This window comes from Sinocyclocheilus rhinocerous, unplaced genomic scaffold, assembly GCF_001515625.1.
Source record: "Sinocyclocheilus rhinocerous isolate Xijiao unplaced genomic scaffold, SAMN03320098_v1.1 scaffold3629, whole genome shotgun sequence".
In the NCBI taxonomy this organism is placed as follows: domain Eukaryota; kingdom Metazoa; phylum Chordata; class Actinopteri; order Cypriniformes; family Cyprinidae; genus Sinocyclocheilus; species Sinocyclocheilus rhinocerous.
Genome location: NW_015623503.1, coordinates 37,711 through 47,434, shown reverse-complemented (window position 1 = coordinate 47,434; position 9,724 = coordinate 37,711).

The window sequence follows — 9,724 nt, the reverse complement described above, 5'->3', positions numbered from 1 at the left end:
TTGAGTGTGTGTGTGTGTGTGTGTGTGTGTGTGTGTGTGTCACTGTGTGTGAGTGGATGTGTCTGTTTTACACTCTTGATGTTTTAGAGTGTAACCCCTTCATTGCTGTGCAATTTTTTTCTGCATTGTGGGGGATTTGTAGAATGTACACACAAAAATGTTCTGTATTTGAATTTTTTTGCCATTTCCCATTCATTTCCTATGGTCGGTCATTTTTGACCGAAGACCATGAGTGTGACTATTTTTTTTACGAGCACTTAGCTTTTTCGAATCATGCCCTCAATTTTTTTGTGTGTTCACATACAAAGTGCCATAAAAGTCACCAAGTTTCGTACCATTCCGATGCAGTGATATAGTGCATGTGATTTATAGACTATGATAAACTGTAAATAAATTAATTAATTAATACATAAATAAAGCAGTGAAATGTATGGTAAAAAAAAAATAAATAAAAAGTCAGCTTGGTTGCCAGATCTTCACTGTATTAAATTAGGTTTTATGGATTTACAGTAAATATTTCATGTACATAAAATGCCAACATACTGACGTACTAAAAACTGTTTTACTATAATTATATATATTAATACTAATATATACTGTAGATCATAACCCACATGACACTAAAATAATGCAATAAACATTCATTTAACAACATAAGATGTAACATAAAACCCTAATTTATATAACTGATAAGAAAAAATAAGAAAATGTAAAAAGCACTAAAATGTGAAGTGTCGCATAGGGAATTCTGGGAATATAAATTTATTTTTTTCACTGAAAGTTATATAACATAACAATCTATTTTTATGCTTTTGCCTTTATAAATCATCAGTTTCGTTGTATTAAAACTTTCAGCTGTTTTCCAGAGAAGGAAGAAAGTTGTGCAGGTTTGCAATGACATGAGGGTGAGTAAATGATGACAGAATGCATATTTTAAGTCAAGTCAAGTCACCTTTATTTATATAGCGCTTTTAACAATACAGATTGTGTCAAAGCAACTGAACAGCATTAATTAGGAAAATAGTGTGTCAATAATGCAAAATGACAATAGTAAACACTAATTTTTCAGTTAAAGGCAGTTCATCATTGAATTCAGTGATGTCATCATCAGTTCAGTTTAAATAGTATCTTTGCAATCAAATCAACGATATCGCTGGAAATGAAGTGTACCCAACTAAGAAAGCCAGAGGCGACAGCGGCAAGGAACCAAAACTCCATCGGTGACAGAATGGAGAAAAAAACTTGGGAGAAACCAGGCTCAGTCGGGGAGCAGTTCAATTAAAGGGCTGCAGCAAAGTCACATTGTGCAGAGGAATCATCTGGTTCCTGTGGTCTTGTCCCGGTGGCCGTCTAGGAGACAAGGTCTTCACTGCGGATCTGTCTCTGGGGCTCTTATAGTTGTCCTGATCTCCGTTGACATTCAGGGCTGTAGAGGTCGTCTCTAGGTGCTGATCCACCATCTGGTCTGAATACGTACTGGATCCGGGTGACTGCAGTGACCATCTGATCTGGATACAGACTGGACCACGGTAAGCAGGGAGGGGACCAGAGCATATTACAGTGTCTGACATCGTACTTGCAAGTTCACACACCTCTTTAATGTTATTTTTAGTGATCTCCGACTGGCGAAGTCGAACATCATTAGCACCATCTGCATCATTTTATGGTGAACTGTCCCTTTAAATGTTGTATTGGTATCTGCTCTGGCAGGTTTACATGATTGTTGTGATTTGAGGACCTATTCAAATAAAACTAACCAGAGATTTATGACTTAATAAGGCATCTTGAGAGTGCAGTCATGATTTGAGCAGTTCCACATGGATATAACAGCAGGATGATTTGAGGAAAGCTGCTGCTGACATCATTTCCTCTCTAATGAGGGTAATGAGCGGTACTGAACACACACACACTCACACACTCACACTCCTAAACCTACCCCTCACAGGAAACTTTGTGCATTTTTAGATTTTCAAAAATCAAAACGCACACACACACAAACACACACACACGCACACTAACACACACACACATACTGTCTGTCTGTCCTCTCGCGCCTCTCTCTCTCTCTCTCTCTGTCTCTCGCTCGAGCGCTTGAGGTTTGGCTGAAATCGGATCTGCTCACTGGAGTAATTCCCCATATTGTGTGAGGAGGTGCTGGAAACAAAATAGCAAGTGTAAGCAGCAGGAGACTCTGTGTGTGTGTGTGTGTGTGTGTGTGTGTGTGTCTTAAAGTTAAAGTTAAAGTTTGAAAGCAAGAAAGAAAAAAGATTAGAATTAAAAGAAATAGTTCACCCAAATCTGCTGAAAATATGCTCACTCTCAGATCCTCAGAGATCAGGATGAGTTTGTTTCTTCATCAGATTTGGAGAAATGTAGCATTGCATCAGTGTCTCAGCAATGGATGCTCTGCAGTGAATGGGTGCCGTCAGAATGAGAGTCCAAACAGCTGATAAAAACACAATAATCCACAAGTAATCCACAGCACTTCAGTCCATCAGTTAACATCTGGAGAAGACAAAAGCTGAAACAAATCCAACATTAAGACGTTTTTAACTAAAATATGAGTCCATAATCCATAATAACTCTTCCTCCAGTGAAAAAGTGCATCTGCTGTTGTCTCTCACATCAAAATCCAGCCACATATTTGTTTAGAGCGGTTTAAACGCTGCTTGATGTGTGCAGATTTCTCTCCTGATTCAGACACTTTTTCACTGGAGGAAGAGTTATTATGGATTATGGACTCGTATTTTTCTGTGCACAACCAACAATTACTTCACCACCAAAACAGATATCAAATCAATGAATCGAATCATATTTTCTAAGCATAGCTAACAGAGCATGACGTTAGTGATGCAAACTCAAACTCATGGCTTTGATTTCCAGAAAACACAAATAAATGCAGAGTTTAAATTCTCTGTAAAATGCTTTAAATAAAAGTCCGTCAGGTAATTAAACACATAACCTGTGAGGCTCAGTCTGAACGTCATGTTTGTTTGATCAGCAATGTCATCCTCTATTAATATTGCTCTATGGTAGGAGCTTGTTTGGATTCCCGTCATATTATGATACGCTTCGAGTGATTTATTCATGCAGATGTTCAGTGTTTCAGAGCAGCCGGACTGAGCTGCTTCCCAAAGCCTTTCCAGGAGTACAGAACTGCTGAAGTGTGTGTGATCCTGCCCTCTGCTGGACGTCACAGACACGTCAAACACTGATGATGATCACAGAAGCATACTAGCATACTACTTGTACTGAATTTCTGTAGTATACAGTATGCATACTGATGTGCAAAGCATGCAAGTGTTCTGTGTGAATGCATGTGCTACATGCACCAATATAACAGTCAATACTGTATCCCACGATGCAATGCTCAACTAGACTTTCTATTTCCAGTGTGATTCATTTTATCTTCTTCAATTGAGTCTTGACTGGACTGTCAAAAGTAGACATCTTTACACAAATTGAATTAAAAATGCATTTTTTTTCTATTTTGTTTTATCTAAAAAAAAATGAAACTGTGTGTTCACAATTTATAGTTAAAATTTTAGTCATTTTGTTTTGCATTTTAGTATCGTTTAGTATACTACTATAGTTTTTATTATTATTTTGAATTAGTTTTATTTTTGTATTTTCTGTTTTCATTTTAAATTGAAAGTGTGAATATATTTCTTGTTTTTGTTTTTATTTTAAATATGTCTGTATAGCTTTTAATTTTTATTTAAACAAAATGAAAATTAGAAATGCAACTAGCTGAAATAAAAAAAAATAATAATAAAGTTCTAAGTTATACTAAATGAAAATGAGAAATTTTGTCTTGCCGACTAGCTGAAATAAAATTAAATTAAATTAAAAATACAATTTTTATATTTTATTTATTTTAGTAGATCAAGTTCATCTAAATGAAAATGAGAAATGTTGTCTTGGCAGCTAGCTGAAATAAAAAAATAAAATAAAATAAAATAAAAAAATAAAATAAAAAATAACATTTTTATATTTTATTTATTTCAGTACATCAAGTTAATCTAAATGTAAATGAGAAATGTTGTCTTGGCAGCTAGCTGAAATAAAATAAAATAATAATAAAAATATATTTTTAAAATAAAAATAAGAGAAAACAATAATATGTTTTGCTTTTTTAACAAATGGGGCAATATGTCCAAAATGCAGTGCAGTTTGCAATATGCATTAAGCTGGTTTCATTCTAAACTCATGTGAGATGCAGTCATGTCTGATTATTTTTATTATTCTTTATTTTTGTTATTCTTTTTTATTATTATTCTTTGTTACTTAAGATATTTTGAAAAAAGGAGATTGAAATAATACGCAAGATATTTAAAAATCTGAGTGTATGATCAAATTGAGAGTCATAATTCTCACGTCAGACGCGGCCGCGGGAGCTGCTGTTGGGCTTGTGTCTTCCTGTTGTGGTGAACATCTCCTCGGCGGTTCACCACGACGGGTCATTTTCACAGCCGAGGCATCATGTGCTGATATTTATCAGCCTCCAAAGCAAGATTAGACAACCCAGACCCAGACGAGCCGCCCGCAGCCTGATAGACGGCCGTCTAGACACTGAACGGGCTCTTTTTCCGAGCATTGTTTCCCCACCGTGACACGAGTCCCCATGAGTCTGTGTGTATCCAGGTTTAAGTCCCCACCAGGATATATAAACCTGTACACACTCACTCACACACACACACACTCACTCACACACACACACACACACACACACACACACACGTGCACAATGAGTTCCCCAAATGCATGTAATGAAGAACCAGAGTTATTGTGTGAAAGTGCTTTCACAATTGCTGACATACCTAGGTCAGATTTATCATTAAATTGCACTGTATTTCATGATTTTTTTTTATTTTTTTTTTATTTTTTTTATATCAGGACATATTGTAATTTCACTGTGGAACGCCATCGATTTTGCTTTTAATGTACTATTGTGTCTTTACTCCAGTCTTAGCTCTCCTGAGAACAAGCATCAGCAGCAGCAGCAGCAGCAGCAGCAGAGCCAGGTAGATTAATGTAATCTGGATTACGTAATCAGATTCCAAAAATTAAATGAGATTATATTACATTTTAAAATGCTTGTAATCATACAGTTTTTTTTATTGATTGCATAATTACATAATATTCACACAATAACAATAAATTACAATTCTCAATATTTTCTCACCATTTCAACACTGCATCAGCAACTGATCAACACATTCATTTTTGTTTGAATTATCACTCAATGTGTTATTTAATCATGTACTGGAAGGCTTTTGTCTTTCAAACACATTAAAATGCACAAATTCAAGTTATTTCCTATTTACATGTAATGCAGGGATTCATAAACTTTTTTATGTTTTTATAAACCTCTTTCATCTTACTTGAAGTAACCCCTGAGATTTTAAGGTAATATGTTAATAATTAAGTAACAATTTGCATATTCACAGTCCAAAAGTCATCTAAAAGTAGTCCGATTATGTAATGGATTACGTTACTAACTACAATTTTTCTCATGTAATTTGGAATCAGTAACGGACTACAATTTGTAAGAAATCTTCCAGCACTATTAGATCCATAACAGTTTTGAATAGAATTAAACTTATGAAGCAGAAGCTTCCCAAAGCATGAGTGTGCTGCAATCTGCGCATAAAATCAACAGCAACAACATCCACAAACTTGAGTCAGTGATATTTTGACGATTGATGAACACCAGGGGGCGTCAGAGACACAGTTTATTAATCACAGTACATTATGAAAATTGTATTGTATTATGCATTTTCTTAAATGTTATTTTTAAACATGCAAATTATTCATAATGTGGGATTACTATGGTAGATGGTGTTTTAATGCTGTTTTTGCTTGCATTGATTTATTTAGTAGTTTACATTTACATTTAGTCATTTAGCAGATGCTTTTATGCAAAGCGACTTACAAATGAGGACAATAAAGCAGTCAAAACTAACAAAAGAGCAATGATATACAAGTGCTATAACAAGTCTCAGTTAGCTTAACGCAGTACACATAGCAAGGTTTTTTTTTAATCATATAATAAATAAAAAGAAAACAGATAGAATATAAAAAGAATAGAGCAAGCTAGTAAAAACGTTAAAGGGAAAAAGCTTAAGCCTGGTCTTTTACCCATGTAACACATTTAGGTTGAAATGTCCAGTTTTCTTGTCGTGATTCTAACATTATTTAAAGGTTACAAAAACGTTTCTTAAAGTTCTACTAATTTTATTTGAACCCAAATTATAGTGTTATTTGAACATTCATTTTGAATATTCTAAAAACATTTTCTTGTCACGATTATAACGCTATGGTTACAAAAATGTATCAAATGCAAAAAAAATTTTGAGAATGTTGTAAGAATGAATATCAAATATTAATCAAGTTGCAAGAACGTTCCATAATCATTAGGTTAAGAATGGTTTGTCCTAACATTTAGAAACATTGTGAGAGCGTTCCCTGAGGCTGGTCTGGTTTGATGGTTTTAAAGGGGTTTCGGGTATCTGTCATTTGGTCTGAGTCTGACTTAGCTCAAGCTTCAATAGTTTTTCAGTTTGTTTGCACATAAAAGCAGTCTAAATCTCAATTCTCTTGAATCTGGCTTCATGAATATGGGCAGAAAAGTATGTTGTGCATGTTTATCTGCAGACACAGAATCATCCGCTGCTCTGGCCCTGTTAAAGTTTCTTGAGCTGAAGACACTGCAATTACAGAGGGTTTTTACCGCCCTCAAACGAGCCGACTGGCATTCCTGAAGCAGATGGAAGCGCGGCTGTAAATCCACTACGTTACCTGAGGCTGATTCCTGCGCTTCTAGCTGCAAAATGATCCTCACACACTCCCTCATCAGCTCATCTCAGCTTTAGCCCGGCCACAGGCGACCAAGCGCTTCTCCAATGCACGTCCGAATTAGTGTCTTCAACACGTCAGAAAGATGTTGAGATACTGAGAGGACCACTTAAAGGCACAATATGTGAGATTTTTGCTCTTTGTTTGTTTTGAATACGCGCCCTCTAGTGGCGAAAATTACATATTGTGCCTTTAACGTTCCTCGAGTGTGAGGCGAAGAACTTCAAAACGTCAAACAAAACATGATGCTCAGTTTGGCTGAACACGGATGTTTTACTATCCTTATACTGCGGTAAATCATTCAAAGAGTTCAAACTGAGCCGTGCAGTCTGTAGTCATGGATTTTTTTAACAGCGCACACAACATTCAGTGGCTCATGCAAATGTGTGTAAAGATGCAAAACGGCTCCGTTTCATCCTTTATTTTATATATAAGTGCATATACAAGCACATACAGTACTCAGATAGTAAAATGTATCAAGAATGTTTCTTATTTCTTGGTCATGTGAATGTTAGAGGAACGTTTCATTCTATCATTTTGAAAACTTTTTGAGAATGTTACATTTGAATGTTCTCTCAATGTTTAAAACACCCATTTTTTATTTATTTAAAGAGCGTTTTTTTTGTTTTGTTTATTGTGAACGTTAGGAGAACATTCCATTTGATCATTTTGAAAACGTTACAAAAAGGTTATTTCTTAAAGTTTTTAAAACGTTCAAAACGTCCCATTTTTAATGTAATAAGAACATGTCTTCTTGATTATACAAAAGTTAGAGGAACATTTAATTCTATCATTTCGAAAATGTTATAAGAATGTTACATTTCAGCGTTCTCTTAACGTCTAAAACACCTTTTTTATGTTTAAAGAAGAAAATTTTTTTCTTGGTTATGCAAACGTTAGAGAAACATTTTATCATTTTGAAACCGTCATGAAAACATATCTTTCTGAATGTTTTTTAAGCATTCAAATTTTTTTAATGCATTAAGAACGTTTCTTCTTGGTTATACGAACGTTCTATTATTTTGAAAACGTTATGAGAACGTTCTAATGATTTTACTGAAAAACGCTATTCAACATAGTTCTGAGAACGTACAAATAAATATCAAATATTAATAATGTTATAAGAACATCCCATAAACATTATTTTAAGAATGATTAGTCCTAACATTTACATAACCATTAGTGAACTATTTTCTTAATAACAGCTCCACTTATGAATCATTCACTATAAGTCAGTTGAGTCAGTTTTCACTTTACACTGTTGGAGAATCACAGAAATAATGATCTAGAACTGATCAACATCAGTGAGAGCTAAACTACTAGTAATTATTGAACAGAATGCTGATTAATAAATGCATTTACATGCATTTTATCCAAAGCGACTTACAAAAGAAGAGCAAATTTTCTTAATATGCAATGCCAGATTTATTAGACAAATAGATTAGGAAGCAAGATAAAGATAAAGATTTTTTTGTTTTGCATGCAATGCAAGTTTATTTGATTTCATTCAGACAGAATTGAACGCCAGCACATCTTTTTCCAGTTTCGCAACTTAAAAACCAGCCAAGTGCTCTGATGCATCATCGTTTTTGAGTCCCAACATGCAGAACAAAGCTCTCTGAGCTGCGATGCCAGTGATTGAGGTGTGACGTCCCGCAGTGTGTTTATAAAAACACCAGCAACAGTTTGACTTCCACACAGCGACGTGAAGCGGCTCAGAGTCACGGCGGAGACAGGAAAACAACAGCACTCACTTCCCATGAAGAGCAGTGATTGATGTGATGTTTGCTGTGTGAATGTTTAGCGTTCAGAGAGAGAATTTACACGAGAAATCACAGTTATAATGATGATCACTATCAGTATCTTTGAACTCTCTGACCTCTGCATTCTTCAGCTGCTGACTGAGTTTGTCACATAATCTGCCGTTCACCTTCAGCCTACGAAATGCATGAACTTACACTAAAGAAAGCTTGTTTATGATCTCTGCATTGGTGAGAAATGGCCTTTGATGTGTTTAAAGCGCGGTGGGAAGACGCCGATTGTTTTTCTCAGTGTGAGAGCGGATGATTTGAAGTTATTTCTGCGTGAGTTTTTCCTGATTGCACAATCTCCTGGCACACATCATGCCACTGCACTGGGGGTAAAAGCCTGAGATTTATGGGTGAATGTTTCAAATAAAACTCTGCTTGACAATGAGAAACCACATCACTGCATGGCTTTCATTCAGAGACCAAATAACAATCATTCACCTAAAGAAACCATGCTAAATGTAGCTTGCATTGCATTTGGATTTGTTCACAATAGCACACAGCTGCCTATGTTTGCAGTATGGATACAATATGTGCATAAAATAACAAGATGACCCGTGCATTTGACAAAATGTGCAATATAACATATAATAAGTGACTTTTGCTTTCGTCTGCTAAATGCATAAATGTAAATAATCAGAGCCAACTGCATGGAATATTGTATCCCATAATGCAATGTGCTCAACTTGATCTTCTGTGTCTTGTGTGTGGCGAATAATGACGTCATAACCCCTCGATTTCCGGTTTTGTAGAAAACATGGAAACAGCAAAGATGCTTTAATATGTTGTGTGTTTTAATAGACCGGTGACGACCGCACAGAGCAGCATTATAACAGAACTAAATGTATCTCGTATGATAAAACAGCACTGCTTTACCCCACATACGCACGACCGTAAGCAGCGGAAGCGCTCGACTGTGGCATAATAAAAGCTCCGCTGCTTTCCAGCCGTGTGTCGCGCTCGTTCAGCGCCTTGTTTCTCTTCGACGGCTTTCAGCCTCACCCTGCTTCATTCTACTACGTTAATAAATCATTAGCTCATCCATGAACATGCTTTCT